Here is a 16,354-nt window from a genome sequence, read left to right as displayed (position 1 = left end):
AGTTAGAATACACTTTAAATAAAATATTGACTCTTCTTTTTACTACCCTGCAAGGTCAGGAAAAGTTATTTATCTCTGTAAGCCTCAGAGTTTTTTTTAACATGTGAAAATTGGGTTAAAATACCATTCTCATAGAGTTGTGAAAACTAAATTTAGTTAAATCAAATCAAATGAACTAATAAATGTAAAGCACTTGTCATGTTCAGTTCGCAGGGTACTTGTTGTCATGGCAGTGTGTGTGTGGGTGTGGGTGTGGGTGTAGGGGTCATAATCTCTAAGGAGTGGAGACCTCATATAATTTGAAACTGGTCCTGGATGTTTCCAAAATACTGCCCCTGCTTAGATTGGCATGTTCTTTTGCTTCTACAAATCAGTCTTATTCCTAAAGCATTCATACAAACATGGTTTAAGAAATCCAACACTCATTACAAACTGTGATGGCTTTCATGTTGACAGTCAGTTATTTTCTTGTGTTTTCCACAAGTAATTTTTTTTTACGTGCACTTAACCATAGGAGGCCAAAGAAACATCTTGACTAGAGGCATTCTTTAATCTTGTTAAAGGAAGACATGTGTATCCTTTCACCCTCTCCCAAGTTTTCTGCATCGTCCCCTTTGAGCTGCATAGAGTTGTTTTCTTATATGGAGAGTAAATTTCACTTTCCTGCATGCATTCACAAATTTTACTCTTGTAATTTTTCTCGACATCGAGAAAAGCAATCAGAGCAAATAAATCTAATACATTTAGCATGCAACATCATACATCATTTCACATACTGGATGGTCTGACGGATAAACTCTGTTATTAAAGAGATACTACTATTAGTACATTATAAATTTTTGAATTAGTACATTATAAATTTATGACTATTGGTCTTAGCTGGCCCTTCAGTACTGCCTAACAATACAGCTAGGTTTCCCTGGTCAATGTCGAGCTAGGGTTTATTAAAACCACTTCAAATCTTTCTACTCTTCCCCAGTATGTATGTTCCATTCCTTATTCACTGCACTTGCTTTCAGCAGATGACTTACCTTTCCACTATTGGAAAAACAAAAGAGAAGCCTTCAGATGGACACTCCCTTCACTTCCTGCTATCATGTCTACAGATCTGTACCCATCTGCCCATGTTCTTCCTGTTATAGCAGAAGAGGTTTCCTCATCCCTTGGGAGGCTAATCTTTTCATTGTGCTCTGTATTCATGTCTTCTTCTCTCCTTTTTCTAAACCTGTTTCTCCAGTATTCCCTATTTCCACAAGTCCACTCCCATTCACCCAGTTTTGAACTCCAGAAACCTAACACACTAAGGTGTCATCCTTGCCTCTATCTCTTTTCTTGGTGCCCTATGCACATAAATATTTATTGAACCAATTTCTTTCCCTCTCATCCCCACTGCCACTACATGACTCCAGGCCATGGTAATCATCAGCTTGATCATTGTCACAGCCTTCTAATTGGCCCTTCTGCCTTTAATCCTTTTCCCACTCTGGTTTACTCAGCTACGAGAATGATGATTACAAATTGAATTATGTCACTATTCTTTTAAAAACTCTTCAATAGCTTCCCGTACACTTAAGATAGAATCTGTTCTCCTTAACATGGGTGGCAACGCCCTGTAGTATCTGGCCCTTGCCCACTTTTCATGCTCATTCCCACCATACCTCTAATACTCCACACTCTATCCATTGAATTTCTTTTAGTTACTTCAATATGCTACCCCTCTATCTCTTCCAGTTCTGTTCCTTTAGCTTGGATTATCTTTTTTCTACCTCTTTCAATAAACTTTTTTCTTAGTTCTCAAATCAGAATAATCATTAAGGTCTACTTATAGGCTTTTTCTCTTTCGGTAGGTTGGTTCCTCTGCAGTGTGATCCATCATCAGTTTACTTCTCCTCGTATACTCATTACAACACTCAGTATACTTTTTAATTTTATTTTGAGACAGGATCTCACTCCTGCCTTTGGTATGATTGTGGTTTGGCATGATTGTGTCTCACTGTAGCCTTGAACTCCTGGGCTCAAGCAATATTCGCACCTTGGCCTCCCTAGTAGCTGGGACTACAGGTGTGCACAACCATGCTCAGCTAATATCTTAATTTTTTGTAGAGATGGGGGTCTTGCTAGATTGCCCAAGTTGGTCTTAAACTTTTGGCCTCAAGCAATCCTCCTGCCTTGGCCTCCCAAAGTGCTGGGATTATAGGAGTAAGCCACTGTGCCTGGCCTCAGCATACTTTTTTGAAATTTGCCTACACGGTAGACAATAGAGTCCACAAAAGAAAGGATTGCTATGTTCTCAGAGCCTGTTACCTCTACCTGGCATGGGGTTAATCATTCATTTAATAATTTCAATAATTTATATAAATTACTCAACTAATTTATTTGAATAATTTTTGAATTACTGAGTGAGTAAATAAACCTTCACTGCTTTCTGCATACTGTAACTGTGTTTCAGCTGTTACAAAATTCACTCTTAGAGCAGACATGGAGCTATCCTTCAGATCCTTCTTCAAGACAAAGCTTGGTGCTTAACTGCAAAGAGTATGAGTATCTTTCTTTTAATTACAGATTTGTTTTTTATTTAGGTATGGTGAGGCTAAGTGATCAGAAGAAGATTGCCACTGAAAAGACAGCTTGTTACTCACAGTTCCCAAGAGGAGGGTGCACACCATGCCACACAGTGAAGCATGAGGGTCACTCAGAAGGAGAGGGGTGAAAGAGGTACTCTAAGGAAGAACCTTTATTATTGTTTCTGTGGTAAGGAACAGGTGGGACAAGGTAAGCAGGCTTCGGATTGGCTAGTTTGAATAATTTCAGGGGCTCTCAGGTGTAGGGGGTGTCATTAGTTGCATGATACCTGGCCCTGGAGTTTAGGGCAAGGCCCTAATAGTGGCTTGGAGTATAAGAGCTCCATAAGACAGGTGGGAAGGGTTGGCTTGCATATGACAGGCTAGTCCTAAGGAGTCATTTGCTATCTTTGGGAATCAGTTAGCCCTGGGTGGGGCAGTCCCTCCAGGGTCAATAAGGCTGCAGATGTGAAAGCATCAGAAAAAAAGGACATGCTTAGTACAACATGACAGTCTAACTAATAGGTTTGCCAGGGCCTTCCTCAGCTTTCAAGCCAAGAACATGTTGTTTTCCCAGTGGCCCCCAAGCCAGTGATTGAGCAAGGTGATGATACAAGAGTCTAGCTATTTCCACTCAATATGGATTTCTCTAACAAGTAATATTTACTTCAAATTTCCTGTTGGCCTGGGAGAAATGTTGTCAGATTGTCACTGCTCTCTGACAGCTACCCCTGCCCAGTCCTGCTTCTTTCCATCTCCTTTAACAGGTGTTACTTTTCAATAAACTTTTGTACTTTAACTTTGTGTATTTGCTGTGCTGAAACCCAACTTGTAATAGCTGATACAGAGACAACTTCAGGAAAATAGGCATCAAGATGAGACTTATTCACTACCCAGCTGGTAATGAGGACTTGGTGGTAGGTGGCAAGCTGGCAACCTCTAACAAAAGGTGGTAGTCTGTTGAAATTTTCATTAGGAGAGAGGTAGGCCAGCAAGCTAGTAGAGGTGAATGCACGAGCCAGTGTGATGATTCACATATTAAAAGGCACGGGGGACTGGGGTGATAAACATAATGAGAGTGAAATTGCATGGTTGCTACTTGGTTGCTTTTATGCCCAATAGGCAGATGATGAAAAGTCGAGGGCAATGAACATAATTGAAAAAGCTGAGTACGTGATCCAGAGATTCCTTTTGGTAGATTATTAAGAAGCCCTCACCTTAGTGGGTGAGCAGGAAAAGATGAATACCAAGCACAGAATTGGATAGAGTGGCTGAATTTCAATGATGGTTAAATGCTCAATTGAAATAGATCTGCTCTTCTGAAGTCAAGGCTCTAGTTAAGAAAACCTGGGACCTGATGCATGGGATGTGGACATCTAGCTAGATGGCCTTGAAAATTTTGACTCTGCAGACTTCTTTTGAACCTGTGGCCTTGCGGAAGTGGCCCCACTTTTTTCAATGAGAACTGGCACTGTGAAGAGATACTGGGCAGGCCTTTCCCCCACAAGGCAATAGCTCATAAATTAGGAGCTGTGTGCCTCTCCTCTCTGGTCACCGGGCCTATCAAAGTTAAGCTGATTATTATCACAACCAGCTGGGAATGCGTCAGGCCTGAAGACGGAGGAAACAATCTACACCCCAAACGTGCTGCATAAAGTAGCCAGCAGGCGGCAGCAGAGACCGTGGGAGTGCCTTCTGTGGGACAGGATCCTGACGGTGCTTGGTCAAGGGGATTGGAGTGTAAGGCTGGATGAGGAAAGTTTTGTTAATTTGGGAGTAATCTCTCAGTATACAGGATTTAACACCTGACAAGGTGCCCAGGGAATGGTGTAAACTTGCTGTTGGAGTGACTCTTAGGAGTCTGGAAAAAGTGATGGCCCATCCTGAGCAAGGTTGAAATGCTAGGATTGTTATGGAAGACAGTAGGGGAGGGGATTAAAGGACTCAGAGAAACGGACATGGTGTAATGTACAACCTTATGTGAAGCCAGAAGACCCATTAGAAAATTATATTCCCTGGGAAAGTCCAGATAATAAATGAAGACCGTTAGGAATATGCTGGTGAGAGGAGCTGGTGGAATATGCACTAGGAGGGGATCAATTTGTCTCATTTTGCCTGGGACAATCCAGGCTTTGAAATGGAAAGTATAGCATCCTGGAAACCTCCTCAATCCTAGGCAAACTGGCGTGATTGGTCATCTTAGATCAATATCATTAAGTGTTGGCAGGATGGACACACAAATGACATGGCTGCAGTGGGCAAGATGGAGGTCCTGCCTAGGCCCAGCAGCAAAGACTCCCACTTACCAACAACAATGTAACAAATGCCTCCTCAGAATGCCAACCTGCCATCAACCTAGATAATAACTACACCCACTGGATAATTCTGTTACTCAAGGGGGCCAACTGGACAGTCAGTGGCAAGTTAGCTGTATTGAATGCCTTCTATCCCGGAAGGACCAGCCATTTCTTCTCACAGGAATGGAAATCTATGCCAGATATGGGTTTGTCTTGCCTGCCTAGAGGGCCTTAGCCAACAGCACTATCTGGGTTGTTGGAAACATTCTAACTGCACAGATACCTTATAATTGAAGGGAGCCTCTCCTGTCTCCCAGAGATTTTTTTAAATAACTGATTTCATTGTGATTGTTGTAAGTCATTAAAATATGTTGTATTGTCCTGCTCATTTGGAAGGGGAATAAATAAATTATTTTCACTTTTTTAACATGTAGAGACAAATTCCAAAGAAGTCACAGGTTGTTTGTTTTGTTTTGCTTTGTTTTCTGCTATGAAATATGTTCTTTTCACGTTGTGACTAAGTATAATTTGAGTGTCACGTAGAGTTGATTTTTTTTCCAGTATCATGACATTTATATCTATCTTTTCATCTTAAAGGAATTCTTGAGCAGTAATAAGCCTGTATAATATAAAAGGAAATCAATTATAATCTTTTAAAAGCCAGAGACACTGTCTTATTATGTATTGATGTAGATATATGGTAATATTTTAAAGTAGTTATTCTGGAAAAATATATCTATAGCTGTGCAGTGTTGTAATTTAAGGGCCTTAGAACCCATGGTATGAATTCCTATGGTGAGTGCTCTTTTTAAGAACCTAATAAGAACACACACCGGGCCTTTGCACGAACACAAACCAGGCCTCTGGCAAAGATGCGGCTTCACCGGAGAGGAAGAACAAGCAGAAGTGTTGTGGAAAATAAAGTTACATTAAGTTTTGACATAAAAACTGTTTCGCTGATTTTTGGTTTTAGATGCTTTAAAGGAAACAACATAGGCCAGGCGCAGTGGCTCACGCCTGTAATACCAGCACTTTGGGAGGCCAAGGCGGGCAGATCACGAGGTCAAGAGATTGAGACCATCCTGGGCTAACATGATGAAACTCTATTTCTACTAAAAATATAAAAATTAGCTGGGCACGGTGGCGCACACCTGTAGTCCCAGCTACTTGGGAGGCTGAGGCAGGAGAATCGCTTGAACCTGGAGGTGGAGGCTGCAGTGAGCAGAGATCACACCACTGCACTCCAGCCTGGCGACAGAGTGAGACTCGTCTCAAAAATAAAAAAATAAAATAAAGGGAACAACATTTATCTGTTTAAAATGGAGCGATTAGACTATAACAAATAATAATAGCAAACAAATAGTAAAAAGTCTCCCACCGAGGGAGGGAAGTACCTGGAAATATTTACTAAGGTCTCAGTTGCTCTGGGGATGGGTGTGTATTGGGGGAATAAAATATAGATGATTAGGAAGTTCTTAAGAAAATATAAGAAATAAATGGTAGAAAGAAATGTGATAGAAATGTAATGTCGATTATGCCAATATATGTGAATTGTTTCAACAGAAATAGTAAAAGACAATGATTCTTCTAATGGTTTTTAAAAGAAGATGCAGTTAGCAGAAACCAATGCATTAGTAGATACATAACTAAAACAAACAAAAAAAGTTAAAGAGGAAGAACAAAACAGCAGATTACTACACAGACACAGTGTAGGTAGAAGTCCAGAGCAACAACATTAACACAGATAAGAAGTATAATTTGTATCGATAAAAAGTACACAAAAATGCAACATCTTAAAAATGAGAAAAATAATGTAACAACAGACACAGAAGAGATGAGAAATGCTAACATTATGTGAAACTATGATAAAAATATTGAATCATAAGAAAATAATTTTATGAAACATGAAAATTATTGAAATTCATTGAAGAAGTAGGAAACTTGAAGTGAAAAATAACCATGGAAGAATGGAAAACATTATATACAAATTTCTTTTTTCTAAAATGATCTGGACTCATAATGTTTCAAGAAGTAGTTATTTCCTATGTTAACCAATTTTAAGAATAGAACATGTGGAAATCTTTTCAGTTGATTTCATAATGTTCACATTATCTTGATTAATAAAAATCTTGTTAGAACACTCATAAATAGACTAATGTGGCTCTGAAGAATTATTAACTGTATTTAAGTATATATGGTTATTTAAACATGTACAGTTAATAATTGTATTTAATTATGTACAGTTAACAATTCCTCGGAATTAACTATTTTCTCTAGATCAAGGTATGTAGGGTTGCTTAAGTGGACTTCAAGTCAAACACTGCAATTCAAAATGTTTGTTCTTATGATCAAGTTAGGGTTTGTATTTGAAAATGCTGCCATTGTTTTTGTTTTACTTGTAATAAACATAACACGTCCTGCTAGATCTTTAGTCACACGAACCTTTCATTGAACTTGGATTTTTTCCTGATTTGGCTCTGGGGATCCTCAAGGGAAATTTTATAAAGTATGTTAAGGCAGACCATTTCAACAGCACCTTTCAAAGTTGGTGAAATTTTGCTTAGCTCTCTCTGTTTTTAAGGTTTCATATTACATTGGACCCACTCAGAGAACTTAGAATTATCTTAACTACATGTTAATACTTGGTAGCTTTATTTACATCTGCAAAGTTCCTTTTGTCAGGTAGCATAACACATTCATAGGCTTGACACTGGCGAAATTAGGTTGTCAGGGATTTGTCAGGGAAACTCTTCTCTGGGATATCTAACTAACTGGAGAATTTGAATCATTTAGCTCCCAGGCTCCAACTAATACAGATGATCCCTCAAAGATAACTGGAGAATTGCTACGGATAATAGTGTCTAACAGAATGCCAGAACCTCCTCAGATGGCCCTGGAGGGCCCAGAATTCAGAGGTGGTTTACTTCATGAGGACAGTAAGTCAGGCAGTGACTCAACCTATGACTTTTTCTGTGCTATGATGCTACCATAGTTTATCAGTACAGCCCATGCAAAATATGCAGTAAGTTACGCAAAAATTTTCAAAATACTACATAATACCATCTAATATGCCCAAACCAATAATGCTTATGTGAAGGCTAAGGACAGATGAGGGTAATCTGAGAAATCACTTTCTTTTCCTGACTGTGGAAGCTACTTGTTACCTTTGATTTTTCCCACTAACATTGGTTTGACATTAGCAAGGAGGTCTCCAACATCCTCATGAGGCTATTAGATACTGCACTGACCCTCTGTCTGCATCATCACCATCAGTTTCCACAGAACTTTAAGTTACATGATATTCAGTTCTTCAATTATTTAAGAAAAATAGTTTTGGTTCCTATTCTCTGCTTATACCCATTGATCAAGAGTTTCAATTTGAGTATTACAAAAATTTCTGATTTTACGTTTTCTCTCAACACTAAAATTCAGCCACAGAATTCTTCAGCTATGGAAGAAGTAATTCCCTTATTCTAACTCCCTGCACTCCTTCATCCAGAACTCTATATTCTCCTTTTATACTCCTCTATATTCCACCACATCTCAAAGGGCCTTTGAGGATTTGGTAGCTTTTTTTAAAAAAAAGATTGTGTCTGGCGCGGTGGCTCATGCCTATAATCACAGCACTTTGGGTGACCGAGGTGGGTGGATCATGAGGTCAAGAGATCAAGACTATCCTAACCAATCTGATGAAACCCTGTCTCCACTAAACATACAAAAATTAGCCAGGTGTGGTGGTGCACACCTGTAGTCCCAGCTACTCATGAGGCTGAGACAGGAGAATCGCTTGAACCTGAGAGGCAGAGGTTGCAGTGAGCCGAGATCGTGCCACTGCACTCCAGCCTGGTGACAGAGTGAGACTTCGTCTCAAAAATAATAATAATAATACATAAAAAAATAGATTTTATTTTTCAGAGCAATTTTATGTATGTAGAAAAATTAAAAGGAAAGTACAGAGAGTTTCCGTATATCTTCTTACCACATCACGTGCACAGCCTCCCCTACTATCAACATTTTGAACCAGAGTGGTACATTTGTTATAATTGATAAAACTATCCTGATATCATTATCAACTAAAATCTATAGTTTACATTAGGGTTCACTCTTGGTGGTGTACATTCTGTGGGTTTTGACTTGTGTACAATAACATGTATCCACCATTATAGTATGGTACAGAGTAGTTTCACTTCTCTAAAAATCCCTGTGCTCCATATATTTATCCTTCCCCACCCAGCAACCCCTGACAACCACTGATTCCTTCAAAATTGTCTTCTTTCACTTAGTAGTATACATTTAAGGTTTCCATTGTGTGGATGTGCCACAGTTATTTTTTTTAATCCACTATCCTTCTAAAGGACACCTTGATTACAAGTTTTGATAATTATAATGGCTATAAACAACTACGTGCAGGTTTTTGTATGGACATAAACTTTCAACTCATTTAAGTAAATACCAGAGAGAATGATTGATGGATCATATATAACAGTATGTTGGCTGGGCGCAGTGGTTCACGCCTGTAATCCCAGCACTTTGGGAGGCCAAGGCGGGCAGATCACGAGGTCAGGAGTGTGAGACCAGCCTAACCAACATGGTGAAACCCAGTCTCTACTAAAAGTACAAAAATTAGCTGGGCATGGTGGTGGGTGCCTGTAATCCCAGCTACTTGGGAGGCTGAGGCAGGAGAATCACTTGAACCTGGGGGGTGGAGGTTGTAGTGAGCTGAGACTGTGCCACTGCACTCCAGCCTGGGCGACAGAGTGAGACTCCGTCTTAAAACAAACAAACAAACAAACAAAGAGGATGTTTAGTTTTGTAAGAAACTGCCAAACTTTCTTCCAAAGTGGCTATACTGTTACACATTCCCTTGATAGCTTTTTTTTTAAAGCACTTGGGAAATCTATAGCCCAATGCAGGAGTGCCACCAGCATAGTCTCTGGGATACCAAGATCAGGTGCAACAATAGTGTATAACCTTAGGGAAGACTGCTGTGTAGAGTATATTCTCTGAGGGTTCCTCTGGCCATTGCCAGGGTCTAGAAGTCTGCTGAATAGTTCCCTCTGAAGTGTTGGCAACTATTAATATTTCTCTTGTAATTTGGAGCTTCAGTTTCCACTCCATCTACATCTATTCATTCTTTCACAGTTCTCATCTATGCCCAGTTCACTAAGAACTCACTCTAACTTATATCTACCTATCTCAGAAACATTAACCAGAGGCAGAAAATCCAAGTGTTAGGTTCTCAGCTAACTACTGTTTCTGCATACTCGGAGGCATATGGGCTGGAGGGAGAAGTCACTGTAGTAACTCACTTCCTACCTCAGAAATGTAGCAGACACATTTTGGTTCTTTTAAGGAATAAACTTAAGGTAGTATCTTTAATTTTCCATCCTTATTTTTGCCACCAATATTGTTACTTTATTATAATATGCCTGATTTTACCATTTGTTGGGCTAAGAATTAGACTTTAAATGTCCACATTCTTTTGAACCTACTCTCTAAGTAGGTTTGGATCCAGATTCCCTTCCCTACCAGTTACAATCTTCATATTAAAAATGTGTAAAATGGCTTTGGATTTGTCTTCTCTCCAAAACTTGACCTCAGAAATTTTAACATTAGCTCAAAATACTAAGTTAATACTAGCTCAAAATACTAATACTACATTAGTTCATATACAAGTGGTTTTTAGTTACCGAGTCTTTCTCTAAGTTTGGATATTTCAGGTACCTCCTTATATGGAGAGTGTTGATACTCTCACTCATTGTTTCCCAGTCTTTTGTTAGCTCATGAGCCCCAGATCACTTCCATTAGTATATTTTTTGAATTACAGTGTGACATTTAGTATTTTTCTGCTTTATTTTATTTAGTGACTTCTGGTGTAGGAGGAGACTCCTGAGCTTAGAAAATATCAAAACAGTTTTAAAAGTTAGTTTACCAATTAAATCTCATCTGGGCAGTTTGCAGATGTTTTCTCCCATTCTGTGGGTTGTCTTTTCTCTTTTTTGATTGTTTCCTTTGCTGTGCAGAAGATTTTCAACTTGATGTGATCCCATTTGTCCATTTTTTGCTTTGGTTGCCTATGCTTGTGAAGTATTATTGCTCAAGAATTTTTTGTCACTGAGTGCTGTGGCTCACGCCTGTAATCCCAGTACTTTGAGAGGCTGAGGCAAGTGGATCACCTGAGGTCAGGATTTCAAGACCACCCTTACAAATACGGTGAAACTCCATCTCTACTAAGAATACAAAAATTAGACAGGCATGGTGGTGTGCACCTGTAGTCCCAGCTACTGGGGAAGCTGAGACAGGATAATTGCTTGAACCCGGGAGGCAGAGGTTGCAGTGAGCTGAGATCATGCACTGCACTCCAGCCTGGGTGACAGAGAAAGACTCTGTTTCAAAAAAAAAAAAAGAACTTTTTGTCCAGACCAATGTCCCAGAGAATTTCCACAAAGTTTTCTTGCAGTAGTTTCATAGTTTAGAGTTTTAAATTTAAGTCTTTAATCCATTCTGATTTGATTTTTGTATATCATGACAGATAGGGGTATAGTTTCATTCTTCTGCATATGGATATCCAGTTTTCCTAGCATCATTTATTGAAGAGACTGTCTTTTCCCCAGTGTTTGTTCTTGGTACCTTTGAAAAAAATGAGTTTACTTTAGGTGTGTGAATTTGTTTCTGGATTCTCTGTTCTGTTCCATTGTTCTATGTGTCTGTTTCTATGCCAGTACCATGCTGTTTTGGTTACAATAGCTCTGTAGTATAATTTCAAGTCAAGTAATGTGATTCCTCCAATTTTGTTCTTATTGCTTAGTGTAGCTTTGACTATTCCAGATCTTTTGGGATCCATATAAATTTTAGGATTATTTTTTCTATTTTTGTGGAGAATATCATTGGTCTTCTGATAGGGATTGCATTGAATCTATAGATTGCTTTGGATTGTATGGACATTTTAACAATATTGATCCTTCCAATCCATGAACATGGAATATCTTTCCATTTTTGGTGACTTCTTCAATTTTTTTTATTAGTGTTTTATAGATTTCAGTATGTAGATCTTTCACTTCTTCAGTTGAGTTAATTCCTAGGTATTTAATTTTATTTGCAGCTATTGTAAATGGAATTATGTTTTTAATTTCTTTTTCAGATTGTTTGCTGTTGGCATATGGAAATGCTACTAATGTTTTTGTGTTGATTTTTGTATCCTGCAACTTAACTGATTTTATTTATCAGTTTGAATGGTTTTTTGGTGGAGTCTTTAGGTTTTTCCAAATATAAGATTATGAAGTTGTTTTTTTCTTTTCTTTTTTTTTTTTTTTTTGATGTAGACACTTATAGCTATAAACTTCTCTCTTAGTACCACTTTTGCTGTATTTCATAGGTTTTAGTGTGTTGTGTTTCCATTATTATTTGTTTCAAGAAATTTTTAATTTCCTTTTTAATTTCTTCAATGACCCACTGGTCATTCAGGAGCATATTATTTAATTTACATGTATTTGTGTAGTTTCCCAAATTCCTCTTGTTATTGATTTTTAGTTCTATTCTATTGTGGCTGGACAAGATGCTGGATACTACTTCAATTTTTAAAAATTTTTTAAGTCTTGTTTTGTGACCTAATCTGTGGTCTATCCTTGGGAATGATTCTTTGCTGAAGAAGAGAATGTGTATTCTGCAGCCATGGAATGAGATGTTCTGTAAATATCTATTAGGTCCATATGGTCTATGGTGCAGATTAAGTCTGATGTTTCTTTATCAATTTTCTGTATAGAAGATCTATCCTTTGCTGAAAGTCAGATGTTGAAGTCTCCAGCTATTATTATATTGGACCTATCTCTTTCTTTAGCTCTGATCATATTTGCCTTATATATCTGGGTGCTCCAGTGTTGGGTGCATATACATTTAAAATTGTTGTATCTCTTGATGAATTGACCCCTTTATATTAATATAGTGACCTTGTTTGTCTCTTCATATAGTTTTTTTCTTGAAATCTATTTTGTCTGATATAAGTATAGCTACTGTTGCTCTTTTTTGGTTTCCACTGGCATGGAATACCTTTTTACATCCCTGTGTCTTTATAGGTAAAGTTTGTTTCTTGTAGGCAACAGATCATTGGGTCTTTAAAAAAAAAAAAAAAAAATCCGTTCAGCCACTCTATGTCTTTTGATTGAAGAACTTAGTCCATTTACAATCAATGTTATTATTGATAAGTAGGGGTATGTTTGAGCCATTTTTAAATTTGTTTCCTGATGGTTTTGTGATCTTCTCTTCCTTATTTCTTTTTCTCCTGTCTTCCTTTTAGTGAAGGTGATTTTCTCTGGTGATACAATTTAGTTTTTTGCTTTTTATTTTTTGTGTATCTGTTGTATGTTTTTTTTGGTTTGAGGTTACCATGAGGCTTGCAAATACTATCTTACAACCCATTATTTTAAACTGATAACAATTTAATACTGTTTGCATAAACAAACAAACTAGCCAACACAAAACTAACAAAGACTTTATGCCTTAATTTAGATCCCCTGCTTTTTAACTTTTTATTGATTCTATTTATATCTTATTGTACTGTCTTTGTCTTGAATAGTTACTGTAGTTGTTGTTTTGGTTCATCATTTAGTCTTTCTACTTAAGATAAGAGTAGTTTACACACCACATTTACTGTGTTATAATATTCTGTGTTTTTCTATGTATTTCCTATTATCAGTGAGTTTTGTATCTTCTTATCTCTTATTTTATTAACATCATTTTCTTTCTGATTGAAGTACTCCCTGTAGCATTCCTTGTAGGACAGGTCTGGTGGTGTGAAATCTCTCAGCTTTTGTTTGTCTGAGAAAGTCTTCATTTCTCCTTCATGTTTGAAATACATATTCACTGGATATACTATTCTGGGGTAAATATTTTTTCTTTCAGCAATTTAAATATGTCATACTACTCTTTCCTGACCAGTAAGGTTTCCAATGAAAAGTCTGCTGCCAGATGTATTGGAGCTCCAATGTATGTCATTTGTTTCTTTTCTCTTGTTGCTTTTAGGATCTTTTCTTTATTTTTGACCTTTGGGAGTTTGAATATCAAATGCCTTGAGGTAGTCTTCTTTGGGTTAAATTGGCTTGGTGTTCTTTTACCTTCTTGTACTTGGATATTGATATCTTTCTCTAGGTTTGGAAAGTTCTCCATTATTATCCCTTGAATGAAACTCTTTTACCTCTATCTCTTTCTCTATTTCCTCTTTAAGGCCCAAAACTCTTAATTTGCCCTTTTTAGGCTATTTTCTAAATCTTGTAGGTTTGCTTCATTTTTTTCTTATTCTTTCTTCTTTTGTTTCATCTGACAGTGAATTTTCAAATACGCTATCTTCAGACTCACTAATTTTTTCTTCTGTTTGATTACTTCCGCTATTAAAAAACTCTGATGCATTCTTCAGTATGCCTATTGCATTTTTCAACTCCAGAATTTCTGCATAATTCTTTCTAATTATTTCTATCTCTTTGTTAAATTTACCTGATTGCATTCCGTATTCCTTCTCTGTCTTGTCTTGAATTTCTTTGAATTTCTTCAACATAGCTATTTTGAATTACCTGTTTTAAAGTTCACATATCTTTCTTTGTCCAGGATTGGTCCCTAGTGCCTTATTTTGTTCATTTGATGAGGTCACATTTTTCCTGGATGTTGTTAATACTTGTAGATGTTCTTCAGTGTCTGACCTTTAAAGAGTTAGGTATTTATTGTAGTTTTCTCAATATGGGCTTATTTGTACCCATCCTTCTTGGGAAGACTTTCTAGATATTCAGAAGGACTTGAGTGTTGTGATCCAAGCTCTATCTGCTTTAAGGGGGCACCCAAGGCCCAGTAACACTGTGGGTCTTGCAGATTCATAGAGTACCACCTTGATGGTCTTGGACAAGATCTGGAAGAATTCTCTGGATTACCAGACAGACTCTTGTTCTCTTCCCTTACTTTCTCCAACGTGAATGAAGTCTCTCTCTCTCTCTCTCTCTCTCTCTCTCTCTCTTCTAAGACACTTGAAACTGGGGATGGTGTAACACAAGCATCTCTATGGCCAACACTACTAGAACAGTGCTGGGTCAGACCCAAAGCCGGCACAACTCTGGGTCTCACCCAAGGCCTGCTGTAACCACTCCCTGGCTATGACCTATGTCCATTCAAGGCCATAGGACTCTACTATCAACAAGTGGCAAAGCCAGCCAGGCCGGTATCCTTCCCTTCAGGGTGGTAAGTTCTCCCCACCCCTGGGCATATTCAGGGTGCCTTTTGGGAGCCAGGGACTAGAGTCAAAAACTTTAGAAGTCTACCTGACTTTCTATTGTACTGTGCCTGAGCTGGCACTGAAACCAGAAGATGCAGTCCTTCCCTTTTCCAAAGGCAGAGGAGACTCACCCCATGGCCATCACTGCCACAGGCCCATGGGAGTACTGCCAGACTACCATTGATGTTCCCCTAAGGCCCAAGGCCTCTTTCTTCAGCATGCAGTGAATTTTGCCTGGCCTGAGATTCACCCTTTAGGGTGAATAGGCTCCTTTCTGGTCCAGGGAAGGTTCAGAAATGCCACCGAAGGGTCAAGTCCTAGTTGGAGACCCCAAGAGCCCACTTGGTGCTCTATCCCCCTTTGGCCAAACTAGTACCTAAAGTGCAGGACAAAGTCCCTTTTGCTTTTTCCTCTGCTTTTCTTAAAGGAAAGGAGTCTCGTAGCCACCACAGCTGGGAATATGCTGAGTCTCATCTGAGCCCAGCACATCTTAGAGTCTTACCCAAACCCTTCAACATAGTACCTAGGAATTGCTGCTGGTTCTTCAGGGCCCAAGGGCTCTTTCGTTAGCAGGTGATGAATCCTGCCAGAACTGGGTCCTTCCCTTCACGGAACCAGGGAGGGTCCCTTTTGGCCCAGGGTGTGTTTAGAAATATCATCCAGGAACTAGGACCTGGAAAGGGGGCCTCATGACTCTGACCAGTGCCCTATCCTGCTGTGGCTGAGTTTGTATCCAAGATGCAAGACAAAGTCCTTCCCACTCTTCCATCCTCTCTCCTCAAATGGAGGGAATGGTTCTCTTTTGGGGATATGAGTTGTGCAGCCTGGGCTTAGGGGAGAGGTGATGCGAGTACTCTCTCAGTTGGTGTCTCAGTAGGTTACATGTCCCCTCCAATCCACTCTCTCTGCACCCAGTTCAGCACTGGGGCTCACCTAAGTGTTTCAATCCTTGTTGCCTAGCCTGCCTGTCAAGTTTATTTGGAGCCACAGTGCACTTTAGCCCATGGTGGTGAGTCTCGCAGGAACACAAGGTTGGACCACTGGGATAGATTATTCTCCTCTGATTACGGCTGTTTTATGTACTCCCTCCATGTCAGCTAAGTTTAGTCTATGTTTGTTTTCTGTTATAATAGGGCAGCACTGAGTTTAGTGCCTCAAAAATACTGTCATATCTCTCTGCCCAGCACACCAAAATAGTCTTTGCACCACACCGCTGCTTCCGGGCATGGGGGAGCCATGGTGCC

This window comes from Theropithecus gelada, chromosome 5 (genome assembly GCF_003255815.1).
Source record: "Theropithecus gelada isolate Dixy chromosome 5, Tgel_1.0, whole genome shotgun sequence".
Classification (NCBI taxonomy): Eukaryota; Metazoa; Chordata; class Mammalia; order Primates; family Cercopithecidae; genus Theropithecus; species Theropithecus gelada.
This window is presented reverse-complemented; position numbering follows the sequence as displayed.